Source organism: Dendrobates tinctorius, unplaced genomic scaffold (assembly GCF_039654945.1).
Source record: "Dendrobates tinctorius isolate UK_male_01 unplaced genomic scaffold, ASM3965494v1 ptg000008l, whole genome shotgun sequence".
Taxonomy (NCBI): Eukaryota; Metazoa; Chordata; class Amphibia; order Anura; family Dendrobatidae; genus Dendrobates; species Dendrobates tinctorius.
Window position 1 is genome coordinate 9901162 of NW_027361676.1, and position 21020 is coordinate 9922181.

General features: G+C 44.6%; 1 protein-coding gene and 1 long non-coding RNA gene across 6 annotated transcripts in view; one reads left to right on the top strand and one right to left on the bottom strand.

Moving 5' to 3' along the window:
• The window catches only part of GATB (glutamyl-tRNA amidotransferase subunit B), a 252889-nt gene that overhangs the window by 203833 nt on the left and 28036 nt on the right, over window positions 1-21020 (bottom strand). The gene's annotated exons all lie outside the window — the stretch shown is intronic.
• LOC141089403 (uncharacterized) lies at window positions 5330-6016 on the top strand. Its single transcript, XR_012232274.1, has 4 exons — window positions 5330-5441; window positions 5520-5590; window positions 5690-5747; window positions 5938-6016. It is a non-coding gene; the product is annotated as an uncharacterized lncRNA (long non-coding RNA).

A 21020-nucleotide genomic window follows, 5' to 3' on the forward strand; every position in this document is an offset into this window, starting at 1 on the left:
AGCCATATACATTAAGAGGGGGCGACCGAATACTTTTGAGCAAATTTGGGCTGGTTGGCTAGACACCCCAGGTCTGCCGGCAGCGAACCTATTCGTCTAATAGTTGATTTTGGTCGACATTGTTATCCACTGTGTCTATGTGCATGCATTTTATATTTTCAGAAGATTTGTGCTTTTTGTGTATAATTTTCATATTTCTTTTGTGGACCGGGCTGGGGGTGTGGGGGGGGAGGGTGGGATGGATGGTGATACAGTTGTTTTCACTTGTTTGTTATAACGAAAATGTGAATAAAAACTATCTGATTAAAAAAAAGAAACCATTAGGTATGGACAACAGGGTCTTAGAGGCCAAGCGCGACACGGGTGGATCTACCGTCGCGGATTCTGCCCACTTTTTACGGAGATCAGGGACAAACGGGTATCTTGCCTCGAGTGCTTTCTGGCCTGAGAAACGTTTGTCTGGCCGTTCCCCGTGTCGTTGCACTATGTCCTCAAACTCTGGGTGAGTGGCAAATACTCTATGAGGCTGCTTGACCTGCTTAAATGACACCTTGTAACCTGAGGCCAGGGTGGATTCATTGTCAATCCCCAGGGTCTGGTTGACGGCCTCGATAAGGTTGTCCACTGTTTCCTAGTAACCAGGCGTAACTAAGTCAAGGGGCTGGTCCGAGTCGTAATCTGAGCTTTGCTCGTTATTGACTACTGGTGAAGGCGAGCGAGAGGCAGAGCTTATGGATACCGAAACACCGGATGGACCGGGAGACACTGTGTGGGTTCGTTTCCCCCACGTCTGCCTGGAGCGAGAGCGACCCCTGCAGGCCGGAGGCTCCTGTGAGGTGGAGGACCCCTCTAAGACAGGCGAGCATCTATCCCTGCCCCTATCTGGGGCTCGAAGGGACTCGATTGCTCTCGTAAGCGATGCCATGGACTGTGACAGTGACAGAGCCCTTTCCGGGGGACTAGGTACAATGGGTTCGTTCGCAGGGGATGGCTCCTGGGCACGTTCGGAATCACAGGCTTCACAAATTTGCTTGCTTTGTGCATGTAGGAAAGCGGACCGACAGGAGGTGCATGCAGCGTACAGAAACATGTGCGTCTTAGTCTTTCTGGACATGATGGCCCTGCTAGCTGATATGTCTACAGGGGGGAAAGCAAAAACGCTTAGCCTCTGGAAAAAAGGGGGTGTCCTTCCTCCTTCGGGGGTAACACTTACCCCAGTCCTGTATCCCCTTAGGCGTCCTGCCTGCCGAACAGCTGCTCTCTTTTGAAAATAGTGCGCCTCAGCGTGTGGGCGGGCCCGCCGGAAGAAGAGGTGACCGCCAGTGACATCATGGGATTAATATTCACCGCACACTCAAGTGGAATGACTTGCATAAAGAGTAAATTTTATTGTGATACAAACAATAGGCCAGGGAGCAGATTTACATATGCGATTATAGGTGACGTTTCGACCCTACCAGGGTCTTAATCATATATCGCTAAAGTTTCAGTGCATATACGAAAATAGAGCACAAAGGTGCAGAAAGGGTAAAGAGCGGTCCCATAGGCTAGTGTAATTAGGAAGGTGCCAAAGAAGCGCTGCTACAGCGCAATGTTGCTTCTTGGACTGCAGTATAGGACCTTGTCCCACTGTGTGGCAGAGTGGCCAAATCCTCTCTGAAATGTAAAGTGCTGCAGAATATGTCGGCGCTATATACTGGACTTTTCCTTACATGAGCACCATTGAGAATGTCAAGTGAAACGTTTCTTTTCAAGGATACTGAAACTGCAGAAATTCTATCTAAGGTGACCGCCGCAAGCAACTTTCTTCAAATCCCCGCACAGGATATCAAGAACAGGGATTTTAAACGTGAGACAAAAAGAGCAGTCAACTTAGAATTGCATATTGTGACACTCGCAGAGTATTTGAGAGTACACCGAATCCCGAGAGGTTTACGGGTTCCGCTTCAACCGACATTCTTTAAAGACGATAAAGAGTATTGCACCAAGTTTGAACAACAAATGTTCCTTCGACTTGATGACGCTCACTGTCTCTTCCTTACAAAAAAGTTTGGATTCTGTCAAAGCACAAATAGAGGCTATCGAAAACCAACTTACGGGCACCATGTCCCAGGAAGACTTTCAAGAGCTCAAAACCAAAAATCAGGAGACTTTGTGCTCCCACAGACTGGAGCTGAAGAAAAGAAAGAGAACAAAATTTCTACGGGACACGGAGGACTATCTCCAAAATCGGGTTTATCAATGGAGAGACTCTCAGCGTTTCACCAGGCGAAGAACCTCCCAGAGCTCTTCTGGTTCAACCGACAGCAGACCCGGCACCTCAAATTCTACCACTACAGGTTCTTTTTTAGGACAGTATCGGGGCCGAACAAGAGGAAGACGAGGCGGGGGGGCCAATGCCGCCGAGGACTCAAGAAACCAAATGGCGACAAGATCCCAGGTAATAGTCTCCCATTGGTAATCAACATATCTTCTAAACACCTTGATACCCATCAATTGTCCCTACTTCAGAAGGGTCTTTCTTTTTGTCCGGTCTATAAATTTAATATATTTGAGCTTAATATGGACTTGCAGAGATTTTATCGTAACTTACGCTTACGTGCTCATTTCTCTAAGCAGCCCCCAGGTTCGGCCCATTCAAGTGGGAGTACGCCTACGCCCCCCCTACTTGAACTCCATGGCTTAGGTTTAAGAACCCCCAGTACCTACATGCCACCCAAAGATAACCCACCAATAGAAACATTTCTCTCTCTGGTAGAAAGGGATATTAATAATTTTGCACGCAAAATAGGCAGTTTTCGTTTTCAGGCGAATCTCACAACCTCTGAAAAATCAGCTATTGAACAACTATCCTCCGATAAGACCCTAATAATTAAGCCAGCAGACAAAGGGGGAGCCATAGTTGTCATGGACAGGGCAGACTATATGGAGGAGGCTCTGAGACAACTTGGAGACAGGGAGGTTTATAAAATCATTCCACATAATCCCTTGGGCCAAATAACAGCCAAAATTAAATCAGTGGTGGATTTTCATTCACAGGAGGGCACCACTGACACCAAGCTTAAGGAATTCCTCACCAAGAAAGATCCCATCACTCCCATATTCTACATCCTGCCCAAAATCCATAAGAGACTGCATAAACCACCAAGACGGCCCATTGTTTCTTTAACTGACTCTGTCCTGTCACCCCTGGCAATAGTCTTGGAGAAAATCCTTACACCACTAGTCAAACTTACAAAGTCGTTTATCCTTGAAACTAATGACTTCTTGGGCCTGATCAAATCACTGGGCCCCCTCTCCACTACCTCTATATTGGTGACATGGGATGTGAGTAGCCTATACACATCCATCACTTATACCAAGGGGATGGAGGCCAAGGATAGGCTACTCTGCTACGCTAACACCGACCCCAAGATTAGACACCTTTGTGCTGATCTTTTGGGCCTGGTCCTCAAAGAGAACTATTTTATGTTCGAGGATGTTTTCTACATCCAGCAGTAGGGCACCGCGATGGGCTCCAATGTGGCGCCCCCGTATACTATTGCATACATGGCAGCCTTTGAGGAAGACTTCGTATATCCTCATCCCCTGTTTCAGAAACACTCCATTTTGTGGCACAGATTTATAGATGACATATTTGCATCTGGAATGGCCCTTTAGAATCACTTCTACTCTGTAATGAACACATCAATAGCATTTGGCCTGAGTTACAATTCTCTATCCAACAAAGTTCCACCAGTATTAACTTCCTGGACACATGTATATGCAAAGACACTGATGGCATTTTAGCTATTGACCTATACACCAAGCCTACCGATCGGAATAGTCTCCTGCACTTTTACAGCTGCCATCCACCAGCCATAAAGAAAGCAATTCCGAAGTCTCAGTTTAAAAGGATAGACAGAACAGTCTCTGACACAGAGCTAAGGGAACAGAGATTGACATATATGGAGAACAGGTTCCACAACAGGGGATACCCATTAGCAGTATTATCCAAAGCCAGGGACAACTCCAGACCCACAGAGACACGTGACAATAACCAACGCATCCCTTTTGTTAGCACCTATCACCCCTTCTCCAACCAGATACAGTTGTCCATCAGAAGACACTGGAATCTACTAACTAAAAGTTAATCTAACATTCCGGAGTTCCAGGTACAATTCCTTTCGTGTTATCGCCGGCCCAGAAATCTGAAGGATAGATTGGTAAAAGCTGATGTACGGTCTAGCACTATACAACCCAAACAGACATTTCTTCAGACCCAAAAGCAAGGCACTTTCCCCTGCCTACACTGTTTACAGTGCAACAATGTACAAAAAGGTGCCAAAGTTTTTCACCCACATACAGGACAGGGAATCCCCATTCAGGGCTTTTACACGTGAGTCATATGTCATCAAGCGTCCGTGCGGACTCGCCTATGTAGGGGAAACAACACAGGCTATCAGGGACAGGGTGTCCCAACACAAATCAAACATCCAATGTAAGAATACTCAGTTTCCCCTCCCATTCCACTTCCATCAAAAAAAATCACAATATCACAATTAAAGTTTCAGGTCTTGGAACAAGTGGATATCTCGAAGAGGGGTGCTAATAGGATTAAAATCCTAAAAAAAAGGGAGGCCTACTGGATCTTTACCTTGCAAACCCTAGAACCTCAGGGCTTGAACAGGGATTATGATGTGTCGGCTTTTTTATAACTTTGTTATAACATGTTTATCATGCTCATTATAATGTCAATATCCCTGTTGTGTTCTGTTTACCTCTTTCTCTTATAGAATCGTTGACCGTGTCTTTCACTCTACCACTGGGCACTATTCCTATCACTAATGGTATAGTATGTATTTGCACCCACTTTGCATCTTCCAATATATTCCCTCAAAATCAAGCATGCATGCGTGTATGTACACATAATTATGTGTATATATGTACATGCATCCACTCATATTTATAACTCATTACACACAGACCTCTGTACTACTCGAGACTGACTACATATGATTCACTCCAATTGCCTCGATCATACGCCAATCGATAGCTGGCCCCACTATATTGCAGATACGTCGCTCTGCTAAATAATCCACTATCCCTTCCTAGCAGTTTCCTTTTTTTGCCACTAGCATATCATCGCTGCATTATAACTCGACATTTTTTACTTAATCCCCTTTAAATATGGCCAACATTTCACAACAGGCTCCCCAGATCACTACGGGGTTAAATGCCTTCCTTGAATACTAACACAGGAGACATGACCACTTTAGAGGCGGTCTCGCTTCTTATTTTGCCTCGGACTCTGTGGGCATGCACAGTAAGCTCCCCACGGTCATGTGACCACTATGACGTTCTCATGACGCAGCTACAGCCGGGCATTTAACCCGGAAGCATGCCTCACACAGCGTCCTCCTCTCACGGCGGCACCCTGGATTGTTTCAGCGGCCTCTTAGGTAAGATTTTGACAAACAGGCTGACAGCCTGACGCTTTGATCCCAAGCACATTAATTTTCCCTCCTCCCTCTTCACAGCGCTGCAGCCCCTTGCAGCCCCTTGCTCCAGACAGCGCGGCCTCACTCTACTTAAGGCCTGCTTCATCCAGGTACATAGTGCCATTATTTATTGGTCTCTTCTGGCCACCATTAAGATGTTTTTGCACATTTTAGCATCATTTAACACCCGTGTTTTCCTCCTTATGTAGTCACATTGTATCCAGCCCCTTTGATAGACTCGAGCTTCAGTCATTACAAAATAAACAGGTACTGAGGTTTACAGCTTACAATTCAACCACATTATCTTGGTCACTCATGCTAATCATTAACCCCTTGGTATTCTCTGTGTACCATTCAGCTGCATACCACGCTCTTATTTGCTTTTTTTTTTATTTTCAACATTATAGGATTTCATTCCTGCCTTAAGATATCTTTTACCCTACTGTATCTCTTACAGGTATATCCTCCTTGCCATCCATATTCGTCAGTATGGACATTTCTATTCTATTATAGTGATGAACACTCGGTGAACATGGATATCCTTTTTACTTATAGCCATTTCACCATAGTTGTGGACTTCGGTCTCTGAAAAAAATTTTCTGTTACTCATAAATTTGTTTTCCTTAACCATGTTCTCACCCTCATTTATGGCACAGATGAAATCTGAAAACTGCATCTACACTTTTGGAATGAATTTCTGCAGTCACTTTCCTTCACTAGATCCTGCTTCTGACGTCAGATTATTATTTATTATTGTGAAAGTGTATTATATGTCTATAGCATTGTTCTGACATATTGTTTGGTTTTCTTGTTTACTTTTTTGTAACTTATAGTCTACTCTAAAGAAACAAAAAGACCTTTCTGATGAAGGTCCATTGTTCGACCGAAAACGTTCATATGATATGAGTCTATCTTTGTCTGGATGCACAATAAAGAAAAAATTGCTTCTCCGATTTTGAGTGCCAAATAATTTTGTATATATCCCACATCATCCTGTCACAGCCGCCGGACTACTACCACTAATATCCCACATCATCCTGTCAGAGCCACCGGACTACTACCCCTAATATCCCAGATCATCCCATCAGCCAGAGCCAGCGGACTACTACCCTTAATATCCCACATGATCCCGTCAACCTGGGGTCAGAACCAGAGTGCTGAGTGGAACAGTCCTAACTTCCATACCGGGGATCCCTTTAACCCCTTCATGACCCAGTATGTTTTGACCTTAATGACCTGGCCATTTTTTGCAATTCTGACCAGTGTCCCTTTATGAGGTAATAACTCAGGAACGCTTCAACGGATCCTAGCAATTCTGAGACTGTTTTTTCGTGACATATTGGGCTTCATGTTAGTGGTAAATTTAGGTCGATAATTTTTGCGTTTATTTGTGAAAAAATCAGAAATTTGGTAAAAATTTAGAAAATTTCGCAATTTTCACATTTTGAATTTTTATTCTGTTAAACCAGAGAGTTATGTGACACAAAATGGTTACTAAATAACATTTCCCACATGTCTACTTTACATCAGCACAATTTTGGAAACATATTTTTATTTTGTTAGGAAGTTATAAGGGTTAAATTTGACCAGCGATTTCTCATTTTTACAACAAAATTTACAAAACCATTTTTTTTAGGGACCACTTCACATTTGAAGTCACTTTGAGGGGTCTATATGGCAGAAAATACCCAAAAGTGACACCATTCTAAAAACTGCACCCCTCAAGCTACTCAAAACTACATTCTAGAAGATTATTAACCCTTCAGGTGTTTCACAGGAACTAAAGCAACGTGGAAAGAAAAAATGGACATTTTAATTTTTACAAGAAAAATTTTCTTTTAGCATCAATTTTTTCATTTTCACATGGGCAACAGGATAAAATGGATCCTGAAATTTGTTGGGCAATTTCTCCTGAGTACACCGATACCTCATATGTGGTCATAAACCACTGTTTGGGCGCACGGAAGGGCTCAGAAGGGAAGGAGCGCCATTTGACTTTTGAATGGAAAACATGCTGGAATATTTAGCGGTTGCCATGTCGCATTTGGAGAGCCCCTGTGTGCCTAAACTTTGGAGCTCCCCCACAAGTGACTCCATTTTGGAAACTAGACCCCCCAAGGAACTTATCTACATGCATAGTGATCACTTTGAACCCCCAGGTGCTTCACAAATTGATCGGTAAATAAAAAAAAGGACTTTTTTTTTCACAAAAGTTTTCTTTTAGCCTCAGTTTTTTCATTTTCACATAGGCAATAGGATAAAATGGATCCTTAAATTTGTTGGACGATTTCTCCTGAGTGCACAGATACCTCATATGTCGTCATAAACCACTGTTTGGGCGCACGGCAGGGTCCGTAAGTGAAGGAGCGCTATTTGACTTTTTGAATGGAAAATTAGCTCCAATCGTTATCGGACACCATGTTGCGTTTGGAGAGCCCCTGTGTGCCTAAACTGTGAAAACCCCCACAAGTGACCCTATTTTCGAAACTAGACCCCTTATGGATCTTATCTAGATGTGTAGTGAGCACTTTGAACCTCCAGGTGCTTCACAGACGTTTATAACGCAGAGCAGTGAAAATAAAAAATCATTTTTTTCCCTCAAAAATGATTTTTTTTTAGCACGCTATTTTTTATTTTCACAAGGGTAACAGGAGAAACTGGACCACAAAAGTTGTTGTGCAATTTCTTCTGAGTACACCGATACCCCATATGTGGGGGGGAACCAATGTTTGGGCGCACGGCAGGGCTCAGAAGGGAAGGAGCGCCATTTGACTTTTTGAAATTAAAATTACCTCTAATCGTTAGCGGACACCATGTCGTGTTTGGAGAGCCCCTGTGTGCCTAAACATTGGAGCTCCCCCACAAATAACCCCATTTTGGAAACTAGACCCCCTAAGGAACTTTTCTAGATACATAGTGAGCGCTTTGAACCCCCAAGTGCTTCACAAAAGTTTATAACGCAGTGCCATGAAAATAAAAAATATTTTTTTCCTCAAAAAATTATTTTTTAGTGCACAATTTTTATTTTCACAAGAGTACCAGGAGAAACTGGACCCCAAAAGTTGTTGTCCAGTTTGTCCTGGAACCCCATATGTGGGAGGGGACCACTGTTTGGGCACACGTCGGGGCTCGGAAGGGAAGTAGTGACATTATGAAATGCTGACTTTGATGGAATGGTCTGCGGGCGTCATGTTACATTTGCAAAGCCCCTGATGTACCTAATCTGTGGAAACCCCCCACAAGTGACCCCATTTTGGAAACTAGACCCCCCAAGGAACTTATCTAGATGTATGTCGAGGACCTTGAACCCCCAAGTGCTTCACAGAAGTTTATAACGCAAAGCTGTGAAAATAAAAAATTATTTTTTTTCCCTCAAAAAATTATTTTTTAGCTCGCAGATTTTTATTTTCACAAGGGTAACAGGAGAAATTGGACCCCAAAAGTTGTTGTCCAGTTTGTCCTGAGTACACTGATACCCCATATGTGGGGAGGAACCATTGTTTGGGCGCACGTAAGGGCTGAGAATGGAAGTAGTGACATTTTGAAATGCAGACTTTTATGGAAAGGTCTGCGGTCGTCGTTACGTTTGCAGAGCCCCTGATGTGCCTAAACAGTAGAAACCCCCACAAGTGACCCCATTTTGGAAACTAGACCTTCCAAGGAACTTATCTAGATGTCTGATGAGCACTTGGAACCCCCAAGTGCTTCACAGACGTTTATAACGCAGAGACGTGAAAATAAAAAAATCATTTTTTTTCCAAAAAAATCATTTTTTAGCCCCCAATTTTTTATTTTCCCAAGGGTAACAGGAAAAATTAGACCACCAAAGTTGTTGTGCAATTTTTCCTGAGTAAGCTGATACCCCATATGTTGGGGTAAACCACTGTTTGGGCACACGTCGGGGCTTGGAAAGGAGCGAGCCCCGTTTGACTTTTTGAATGCAAAATTGGCTGGAATCAATGGTTGCACCATGTCGCGTTTGGAGACCACCTGATGTGCCTAAACAGTGGAAACCCCTCAATTCTAACTCCAACCCTAACCCCAACACACCGCTAACCACAGCCCTAACCCCAACACATCCCTAACCCTAATCCCAACCCTAACCATAACCCTAACCATAACACACCCCTAACCCTAATTCCAACCCTAACCCTAATTCCAACCTAAACCTAGGTCTAACCCTAACCCTAATTCCAACCCTAACCCTAATTCCAACCCTAACCGTTATGAATGAGTCACCGTAGGAGGCAAAAGCAGAAATACAAACTAAGTCCAGAAAACCAGAGAAGTTGGCAACTATCAGATTGCAGACCCCTGAACCTATCAACACAACTAGCAGTAGCCGTGGGGGGTTCCTACGAAGCCCTAGACCCCTCGATCACAGCCGGAGAATTACATAGGCCTAAAGAAAGAAAGGGGAAATCTAAACTGCCCCAGAGCAGACCCCAAAGCAATAGGCAGCCCCCAACATATAATGACGGTGAAGCAAGATGAAAATACTAACACAGACAGAAAGATAGACTGAGCAAAGACGGGGCCCGCAACTATCTAGATAGGAAAGGACAGGAAGGCTGCTGTCTGCAATCTGCCAAAACCCTATCAAAGACATAAGCCAACAAGCTGATATGAAAAAGGCCCTGAAGCAGCTAGGTTTCAAAAACTAAATCAGCACTCAGGTATTTTCAGAAGACAGAGCTAAATGAATTCAGCACACCCCAGCAGGGAATGGCAGAAATCCAGAAAAACAAAGCAAAACAAAGTCAAAGCACAAAAGCAAAAGGCCGAGCAGCAAACTTAGCTTTAGAGGAGCAGGAATTCAGACTGGTCTCCAAGGATCCCACAGAGAAATCCCCCGCAGGGCAGAAGGGAGTCGGCAGCCTTATATCCAGTCCGTAACTCCACTCAGCCAGTCATCATCATCAGCCTCAGGTGTTTGATCATCAGGCTCACTACCTTTCTTTACCAGAAGAGGGAGTTCCTCGGGCCTCAGTAATGAAGGGGAAAATGAACTCACAACAGTACCTCCCCCTTGAGGAGGGGTCACCGAACCCTCAAATATGCCACCAGGGCGATCAGGGTGAGCCCGATGAAAGGCACGCACCAATCTTTTGGCATGAATATCAGAGGCAGAGACCCAGGAATTATCCTCCTGACCATAACCCTTCCACTTAACCAAATACTGGAGTCTCCGTCTAGCCAGACGGGAATCCAGTACTTTCTCTACCTCATATTCCATGTTACCTTCAACCAATACAGGGTCTGGAGGTGCCACCCCCGGAACAACAGGTTCAACAAACCTCTTCAACAAAGATTTATGGAACACATTATGGATTTTAAATGTGACAGGAAGAGCCAAACGAAAAGAGACCGGATTAATAATCTCCACAATCTTGTAAGGTCCAATAAATCTAGGCTTAAACTTAGGAGAAGCCACCTTCATAGCAATATTTTTTGATGATAACCACACCATATCACCAACCTTAAACTGGGGACCAATGGTCCTATGTCGGTTGGAAAACCGCTGGGCCTTTTCCTGGGAGAGAGATAACTTATCCACCACTTGGTCCCAGATCTGGTGCATTCTCTCCACCACAGTGTCAACACCTGGGCAGGCAGAGGGCTCCACCTGCCCTGAAGAAAATCGAGGCTGAAACCCAAAGTTACAAAAAAAAGGTGACATCAAAGTGGCAGAACTAGCTCTATTATTTAAAGCAAATTCGGCCAAGGGCAAAAATGAAACCCAATCATCCTGATCAGCAGAAATAAAACATCTCAAATACGACTCCAAGGTCTGGTTTGTTCTCTCTGTCTGCCCATTGGTCTGAGGGTGAAAAGCAGAAGAGAAGGACAACTGAATTCCCAGTCTGGAACAGAAAGTTCTCCAAAAGCTAGACACAAACTGGACTCCTCTGTCAGATACAATGTTCTCAGGAATCCCGTGCAAACGAACCACCTGTTTTAAAAACAGGGGCACCAACTCAGAGGAAGACGGCAACTTAGGGAGTTGTACAAGATGAACCATCTTAGAGAACCTATCACAAATCACCCAAATAACAGTCATCCTCTGAGAGACAGGCATATCAGAGATGAAATCCATTGAAATATGGGTCCATGGCCTCTTGGGGACAGGCAAAGGCATCAACAACCCACTAGAGCGAGAACACGATTTAGACCGGGAGCACGTCCCACAGGACTGCACAAAATTCCTGACATCACGAGACAAGGAGGGCCACCAAAAAAACCGACTCACCAGATCTCTAGTACCAAAAATACCTGGATGACCAGCCAAAGCAGAGCAATGAACTTCAGACATCACTCTCTTCTTCCACTGGTCAGGAACATACAACTTTACACTGGGACAACGCTCAGGTTTGTCCTCCTGGAACTCTTCCAGAGCACGTCTCAAATCGGGCGAGATGGCAGAAAGAACTACCCCTTCGCCTAAGATGGTAGCAGGCTTGGTCACCACAGGAGAATCAGCAAAGAAGCTCCTAGAGAGGGCATCTGCCTTGACATTCTTTGTTCCAGGAAGAAAAGAAACCACAAAATCAAAACGTGTAAAAAACAAGGCCCACCTAGCCTGTCTAGGGTTCAAGCGCTTAGCTGACTCTAGGTAAATCAAATTCTTGTGGTCAGTGAGGACCACGACTTGATGCTAAGCTCCCTCCAACCAATGTCTCCACTCCTCAAATGCCCATTTCATGGCCAACAGTTCCCTATTCCCCACATCATAGTTACGTTCAGATGGAGAGAACTTTCGGGAAAAGAAAGCACAGGGATTCATTTTAGATGTTACAGGATCCTTTTGGGACAAAACAGCTCCTGCACCAATCTCAGAAGCATCCACCTCTACCTGGAATGGAAGTGAGACATCAGGTTGCCGCAAAACCGGGGCGGAGGTGAATCTTCGCTTCAGCTCCTGAAAGGAAGAAACAGCCTCCGGAGACCAATTTAACACATCAGCACCCTTTTTAGTCAAATCAGTCAATGGCTTGGCAATACTAGAAAATTTTGCTATAAATTTCCGATAAAAATTAGCAAAACCCAAAAACTTCTGGAGGGCCTTCAAAGAAGTGGGCTGAACCCAATCGTGAATGGCCTGTACCTTGGCCGGGTCCATTTCAATAGTTGACGGGGACAAAATAAATCTCAAAAAAGAAATCCTCTGTAATCCAAAAAGGCATTTAGATCCTTTGACATACAGGGAATTCTCCCTCAAGATCCGGAACACAGTCCGAATATGTTCCACATGAGAATCCCAATCCTTGGAGAAGATCAAAATATCATCCAGATAGATAATCAAAAATTTATCGACAAAATCTCTGAAAATATCGTTCATGAAGCACTGGAAGACAGAAGGGGCATTAGTGAGCCCAAAAGGCATCACCAGGTACTCAAAATGTCCCTCCGGAGTATTAAACGCCGTCTTCCATTCATCCCCATGCTTAATGCGAATAAGATTATACGCCCCCCTGAGGTCAAGCTTGGTAAACCAGCAAGCACCTTTAACTCTGGAGAATAGATCAGAATTCAGGGGTAACGGATACTGATATTTAACAGTAATTTTGTTGAGGGCACGATAATCAATACAAGGTCTTAATGATCCATCTTTTTTGGCTACAAAAAAAAACCCGGCACCTAAGGGAGACGAGGATGGTCTAATATGTCCCTTCTCCAACGCCTCCTTAATATAGGATCGCATAGGCTCGTGCTCGGGTACAGATAAATTGAAGAGCCGACCCTTGGGAAATTTACACCCCGGGCTCAGTTCAATTGCACAGTCATAACTCCTATGAGGAGGCAGAGACACAGACTCATTCTCACTAAATACATCATAAAAGTCCGCCAAATAATCAGGAACATCATGCGACTGAGGAGAGGTGGAAAACACCGGAGCCTCACTAAAGGCACACCGACAACCCCAACTCACCACAGACACAGATTTTCAATCCAAAACTGGATTATGAATCTGTAACCAGGGAAACCCCAGAACAATAGTATCATGCAGATTATGCAACACCAAAAATCTGCAATTTTCTTGATGGTCTGGGGCGACCCGCATTACCACCTGGGTCCAAAACTCGGGTTTATTTTTAGCCAAAGGAGTAGCATCAATCCCCCTCAAAGGGATAGGCGTCTGCAGAGGTGTCATCGGAAATCCACAACGTTTAGCAAAATCCAAGTCCATTAGGTTTAGGGCTGCTCCCGAATCCACAAAAGCCTTGGCGGAAAATGTGGACAGGGAGCAGATCAGAGTAATAGCCAGAAGAAACTTAGGTTGAACACCCCCAACAGAAAACGTGTGTGCAAAGCGTTTCTCTCGTTTAGGACAGACAGAAATAATATGCGAGGCATCTCCACAGAAAAAACACAACTTATTACGCCTTCTGAACTCCTGACGCTGCTCTCTGGAAAAAACTCTATCACATTGCATAGGTTCAGACATTTGTTCAACAGGTGGCAACACCTTTCGTGCAGCTTTGCGTTCGCGCAAACGCCGATCAACCTGAATGGCTAGTGACATAGAATCGTCAAGACCAGAGGGAACAGGAAATCCCACCATAGTATCTTTTACGGCTTCTGACAACCCCTTCCGAAAGAGAGCAGCCAAGGCATTATCATTCCAGGTAGTAAGTACTGCCCACTTTTGGAATTTTTGACAGTACAATTCAGCAGAATCACGACCCTGGCTCAATGCCAGCAGGGTCTTTTCAGCCTGATCAATGGCATTAGGTTCGTCATACAACAACCCCAAAGCTTGAAAGAATGCGTTCACATTAGTCAGAATAGGATCATCTGGTTTCAAAGAAAACGCCCAATCCTGGGGATCGCCACGCAGCAAAGAGATGACAATTTTAACCTGCTGCGCGGAGCTCCCTGACGAGTTAGGCTTCAAGGCAAAAAATAATTTAAAATTATTTTTGAAATTCAAAAATTTAGACCGATCCCCAAAAAATATATCAGGTGTAGGAATCTTTGGTTCAGCAGCATGTGAAGCAAGGTAGGCGGAAATTCCCCGCACTTCCGCAGCAAGCTGCTCCACACGATCAGACAATTATCTCCATTGAGAGAAAAAAAAAATTCCCCCTACGGCCTCAGAGATATAGAGGAAAAAATATACACACTTTTTTTTTTTTTACAATTCTTTCCTGCTATTGAGTACCCTAGAATCTGCGGTATGGCGGGTGATTCTGTTATGAATGAGTCACCGTAGGAGGCAAAAGCAGAAATACAAGCTAAGTCCAGAAAACCAGAGAAGTTGGCAACTATCAGATTGCAGACCCCTGAACCTATCAACACAACTAGCAGTAGCCGTGGGGGGTTCCTACGAAGCCCTAGACCCCTCGATCACAGCCGGAGAATTACATAGGCCTAAAGAAAGAAAGGGGAAATCTAAACTGCCCCAGAGCAGACCCCAAAGCAATAGGCAGCCCCCAACATATAATGACGGTGAAGCAAGATGAAAATACTAACACAGACAGAAAGATAGACTGAGCAAAGACGGGGCCCGCAACTATCTAGATAGGAAAGGAAAGGAAGGCTGCTGTCTGCAATCTGCCAAAACCCTATCAAAGACATAAGCCAACAAGCTGATATGAAAAAGGCCCTGAAGCAGCTAGGCTTCAAAAACTAAATCAGTACTCAGGTATTTTCAGAAGACCGAGCTAAATGAATTCAGCACACCCCAGCAGGGAATGGCAGAAATCCAGAAAAACAAAGCAAAACAAAGTCAAAGCACAAAAGCAAAAGGCCGAGCAGCAAACTTAGCTTTAGAGGAGCAGGAATTCAGACTGGTCTCCAAGGATCCCACAGAGAAATCACCCGCAGGGCAGAAGGGCGTCGGCAGCCTTATATCCAGTCCGTAACTCCACTCAGCCAGTCATCATCATCAGCCTCAGGTGTTTGATAATCAGGCTCACTACCTTTCTTTACCAGAAGAGGGAGTTCCTCGGGCCTCAGTAATGAAGGGGAAAATAAACTCACAACACCTAACCCTATTTCCAACCCTAACCCTAATGGAAAAATAAAAATAATTTCTTTATTTTATTAGTTGTTCCTGCCTATGGGGGTGATAAACGGGGGGTTTATTTACTTTTCATTCTATTTTGATCACTGTGATAAACTCTCACAGTGATCAAAATAGAATGAATGAATCTGCAGCCGGCGGGCGCACTGCGCATGCGCCCGCCATTTTCTAAGATGGCGGCGCCCATGAAGCAGGACCGCGGGACACCGGAAGCAGGAGTGGGACATCAGAGGTACTGGGGGGGGGCGAGGTGGGGGTCAAGGTGGGGGGGAGCCTAGAGAAGGAGGGGAGCAGATGATGACGGCGGCAGCACATTGCCGCCGTCAGTCGGTATCGGGGGGGGCGATCGGCCCCGTGAGTCGTGGGGGGGGGTCGGATCATGGTCTCCAGCCATGTCCGATGCTACTGCAGCATCGGCCATGGCTGGATTGTAATATTTCATCAATTTTCATTGATGAAATATTACTATCGCTCTGATTGGATGTTTCACTTTTAACAGCCAATCAGAGCGATCATAGCCACGTGGGGGCGAAGACACGCCCCCTGTGGTGAAGCACAAAGCCCACTGTATCTGCGGGTCGGGTGACCTTTCAGTGACCCCAGTCACCCGACCCGCAGGGGGGCTTTAAAGTCATGATGCTACATTGGCGTCACGGGTCTATGTGGGCCAATGTGGCGTCAAAGGTCGTGAAGGGGTTGAGAGCCTGAGATCAGAACCAGTGCGCTGAGTGGATTTGCCCTGACTTGCATACCAATGATCCCTTTAATAGAATCCTAGGGTCAAAATCAGAGAGCTGAGGGATTTGCCCTAACGCCCAGGAGATCCCTTTAAGAGAGGTGTTGTGAGTTCATTTTCCGGTCCACCAGTTGTGAGTTCTCCTTCCAGGCTTTCTCTGGTGGTAATTGGAGGTAGTGAGGCTGGTTTAATCAGTAGAGATCTGCCACCTGATAATGAGGATGACGATTGGACCTCAGGAATCTCAGACTGGATTTAAGACAGCTGACGCCCTATTCTGGTGCTGGTGATTCCTTCTGCTTGTCAGGTCTTGGTCTTCAGCTCTGTTCCAGTCATTTCAAGCTAAGTTTTTCTGCTAATGTTCACACTTGATTTTGTTGGTCTATTCAGTTTTTTGTGTGGTCAGCAAGCCCCGGCTGGGGCTGTACTGAATTTCCACTCTTATTTATCTGTATTTGCCAATTTGCTTTTTTTGTCCTTTATTAGATTGGCCTCTAGTGACTTCAGGGTTAATTTTGCTATCAGAAGTGTTGGACATTATTTTTGTAGGGTTTTTGGCAGATTGCAGACAGTGTCTTTCCTTTCCTATTCTGTCTAGCTAGTTTGGGCCCCATCGTTTGCTCAGCCTATTTTCCTGCCTGTGTTTGTGCTTTCATCTGGTTTCACTGTCAATACATGTGTGGGGGCTGTCTTTCCTTTGGGGTCTGCTCTGGGGCAGTTAGTTTTCCCCTTTTCTTGCTTTAGACTTATTTAGTCCTCAGGCTGTGACGAAGCGTCTAGGATCATCGTAGGCACGCTCCACGGCTATTGCTAGTTGTGTGGTTTAGATCAGGGATCTGCAATCTGCATAGTTACCAACCTCTCTGGTTTTCTGTGACTTAGCTTGTTTAATCTTTTTCTCCTCGGTGACCCATTCATAACAGAGAGGCCTGGGGTCAGAACCAAAGCGCTGGATGGATTTGCCTTGATTTCCATACCAATGATCCCTTTTTAATAGAGGCCTGAGGGCAGTACCAAAGCGCAGAGTGGATTTGCCCTCACTTCCGTACCGGGGATCCCTTTTTAATAAAAGCCTGGGGTCAGAATCAGAGCGCTGAGGGATTTGCCCTAACTTCCTACCGGAGATCCCTTTAAGAGAGGCCTGGGGTCAGTGCCAAAGCGCAGAGTGGATTTGCCATCACTTCAGTATCGGGGATCCTTTTAAGAGGAGCCTGGGGTCAGAACCAGAGCGCTTAGTGGAATTGCCCTAACTTCCATACAAATGATCCTTTTAAGAGACCCTGGGGTCAGAACCACAGCGCTGAGTGGAACGGTCCTAACTTCCATACCGCGGATCCCTTTAATAGAAGCCTGGGGTCAGAATCAGAGCACTGAGAGATTTGCCCTAACTTCCATACTTGAGATCCCTTTAAGAGGGAAGATGTGCCTATGGGATGGAGGATGTGTGATTTGTATATGGGCACGGGAGGGGGGATTCATTTCTGTCATGTGCTCTCTGCTCCTTTCTGGGGGGCAGACAATGGCTGGGAGCTTATTTTCCCAGGGATGCTAGATTTCTCCCACCCAGTGTCTGCTGAGGTGTTGTGGAGTGAGAAAACTATTGCTCATAGCAACCAATCACAGCTCAGCTTCTTTTAAATTCTTTTAAACAGCTCTGGTGAAATGAAAGATGCTTCATGATTGGTTGGTGATACACACACACACATTCAATTTTAGATAGATAGAACTATCAATTTTTATTTTCAAGAGCAGATAAACATCAAGATGACGAAAAGTGGTTTTGCATGTTCATAACCAACTTACCTCGAAGGCAGCTTAAAAAGACAATAACAAAACACATGAGGATTACTATAGACTCTGAAGCCAAAATTACACCAACAACTCAGCTTACAGTTAAAAGGGGACAAAATTATAAAACACGCTGGAATATTTCTGGACTCCAGAGTAATGAATAAGACATCCAACCACTCAGCTTGCCAGAATATTAGTGATATGAACAAAATATGTATCAGAGGTATTGAGATTCGAAAGAAAATTTACATACCAGTATATGCATCCCTCTGTAATATGCTAACAACAGTGCCTTGCGAAAGTATTCGGCCCCCTGGAACTTTTCAACCTTTTCCCACATATCATGCTTCAAACATAACGATAACAAATGTAAATTTTTGGTGAAGAATCAACAACAAGTGGGACCCAATTGTGAAGTTGAACAAAATGTATTGGTTATTTAAATTTTTATGGAAATTCAAAAACTGAACAGGTGATAATTGCTGTGCAATACAAAGGAAATCCTGAAAACATGATCTGTTGGTGGGCCTTGAGGACTGGAGTTGGGGAACCCTGTTCTAAACTTTCATCCCAAAAAAGGAGAATACTGATCAGAGATGCAGCCAAGAGGCCCATGATCACTCTGGATGAACTGCAGAGATCTACAGCTGAGGTGGGACAGTCTGTCAATAGGACAACAATCAGTCGTACGCTGCACAAATCTGGCCTTTATGCAAGAGTGGCAAGAAGAAAGCCATTTCTCAAAGATATCCATAAAAAGTGTCATTTAAAGTTTGCAACAAGCCACCTGGGAGACACATCAAACATGTGGAAGAAGGTGCTCTGGTCAGATTAAACCAAAATCGAACTTTTTGGCAACAATGCCAAACCATATGTTTGGCGTAAAGGCAACACAGCTCATCACCCTGAACACACCATCCCGACTGTCAAACATGGTGGTGGCAATATCATGCTTTGGGCCTGCTTTTATTCAGCAGGGACAGGGACGATGGTTAAAATTGATGGGAAGATGAATGGAGCCAAATTAAGGACCATTCTTGAAGAAAACCTGTTGGAGTCTGCAAAAGAACTGAGACTGGGACGGAGATTTGTCTTCCAACAAGACAATGATCCCAAACATAAAGCAAAGTCTACAATGGAATGGTTCAGAAATAAACGTATCCAGGTGTTAGAATGGCCAAGTCAAAGTCCAGACCGAAATCCAAACGAGAATCTGTGGATAGAGCTGAAAACTGCTGTCCACAAACGATCTCCATCAAACCTCACTGAGCTCGAGCTGTTTGCCAAGGAAGAATGGGCAAGAATTTCAGTCTCTCGATATACAAAACTGATAGACATATACCCCAAGCCACTTGCAGCTGTAATCGCAGCAAAAGGTGGTGCAACAAAGTATTAAGTTAAAGGGGCCGAATAATATTGCACGCCCCACTTTTCAGTTTTTGAATTTCCACCAAAATTTAAAATAACCAATAAATTTCGTTCAACTTCACAATTGTGTCCCACTTGTTGTTGATTCTTCACCAAAAATTTACATTTGGTATCTTTATGATTAAAGCATGATATGTGGGAAAAGGTTGAAAAGTTCCAGGGGGCCGAATACTTTCGCAAGGCACTGTATCTTTGGCTGATACCTTTCTGTCCCCCGAATTTGTGTAAATGCAGAAGTTCCTTTTTATGAGCAAGAGATTAGAATATACAGTACTTATATGCCCTCCTATGTTCTGTGGCTTCAGATATTAAGTATGGCAATCTGTATGAACATTTAAATATCATCGACCTAATGCCCCAAAAGTTTGTAAATAATTTTTGGGGGGGATTTTCAAAAACGTTATCAATCCTATAATATTTAAGAAATATTTAATTTTTTTATTTTTTTACTGCAACGGTTTAGCCACCATGCAGAGTTTTTGGCAAACCACATTGATATACTTATTATAAAATAAAATGACCAGTAATATTTTCCAGTCTGATTTAGTTAAAGGAATTTCTACATTCCATGACAAATGGAGTAAGGCTCAATTATTTGTTTCTGTATTACCAATTCACTCATGGAAATTAAAAATGCACGTGCGGCCATTTTCTCCTGAAAGTTCGGGATCGTGGTGGTCAGCCTTCACTGAGACTTCCAAGACTAAGGCTGGTTTCACATTAGCGCTTTTTAAGCGCACGCACGGCCGGGGGTAGCTCCGCCCCCGAGCCGGCTCTCTGCCCGGCGTGCCCGCCCCTTGCTTGTAGCGCCGCCTCCTAGCGGACAGCGGCGCCTGCGATCGGCGCACCCTATCTTTAGCATAGGGTGCGCAGATCGTGCGCTAGTTGCGCTTTGACCTGCGCTGCGCACTTATGACGGTGCGCCGTGCGCGCCAAAATCCGAAAAGTTCGATTTTGGCACGCACGGCGCACCGTCAAAAGTGCGCAGCGCAGGTCAAAGCGCAACTAGCGCACGGCCTGCGCACGATCTGCGCACCCTATGCTAAAGATAGGGTGCGCCGATCGCAGGCGCCGCTGTCCGCTAGGAGGCGGCGCTACAAGCAAGGGGCAGGCACGCCGGGCAGAGAGCCGGCTCGGGGGCGGAGCTACCCCCGGCCGTGCGTGCGCTTAAAAAGCGCTAATGTGAAACCAGCCTTACTGATTCAAAGATTCAAAGTTTATTGTGGAAGAAAAAAAAAATTAGTTTTTCCGATACAAACTGCGGGCAATGTATACATAGTGTGCATTTTATGAATCCTGTAAAATCACCATCTGGCAGCATCTCCCAGAGCAACACAGCCATGAGCAACTCAAGAGACAACTTGAGAAGACCACTTTTTACAAAATTGAAGGGTTTTCCAAGCAGAAAATCTTCAGGAAATGCTTGGTTTTGGGAGAGTTTTTGGAGGAGTTCTTCTTTCCCGTTGTAGCTGATTCTATCAGGATCCCTTTCAAAAACGTGAAATGTTCTTTTTTGTTTTTTATAGTTTCCTATAAGTTTTTCAAAAATTCTTGAAGA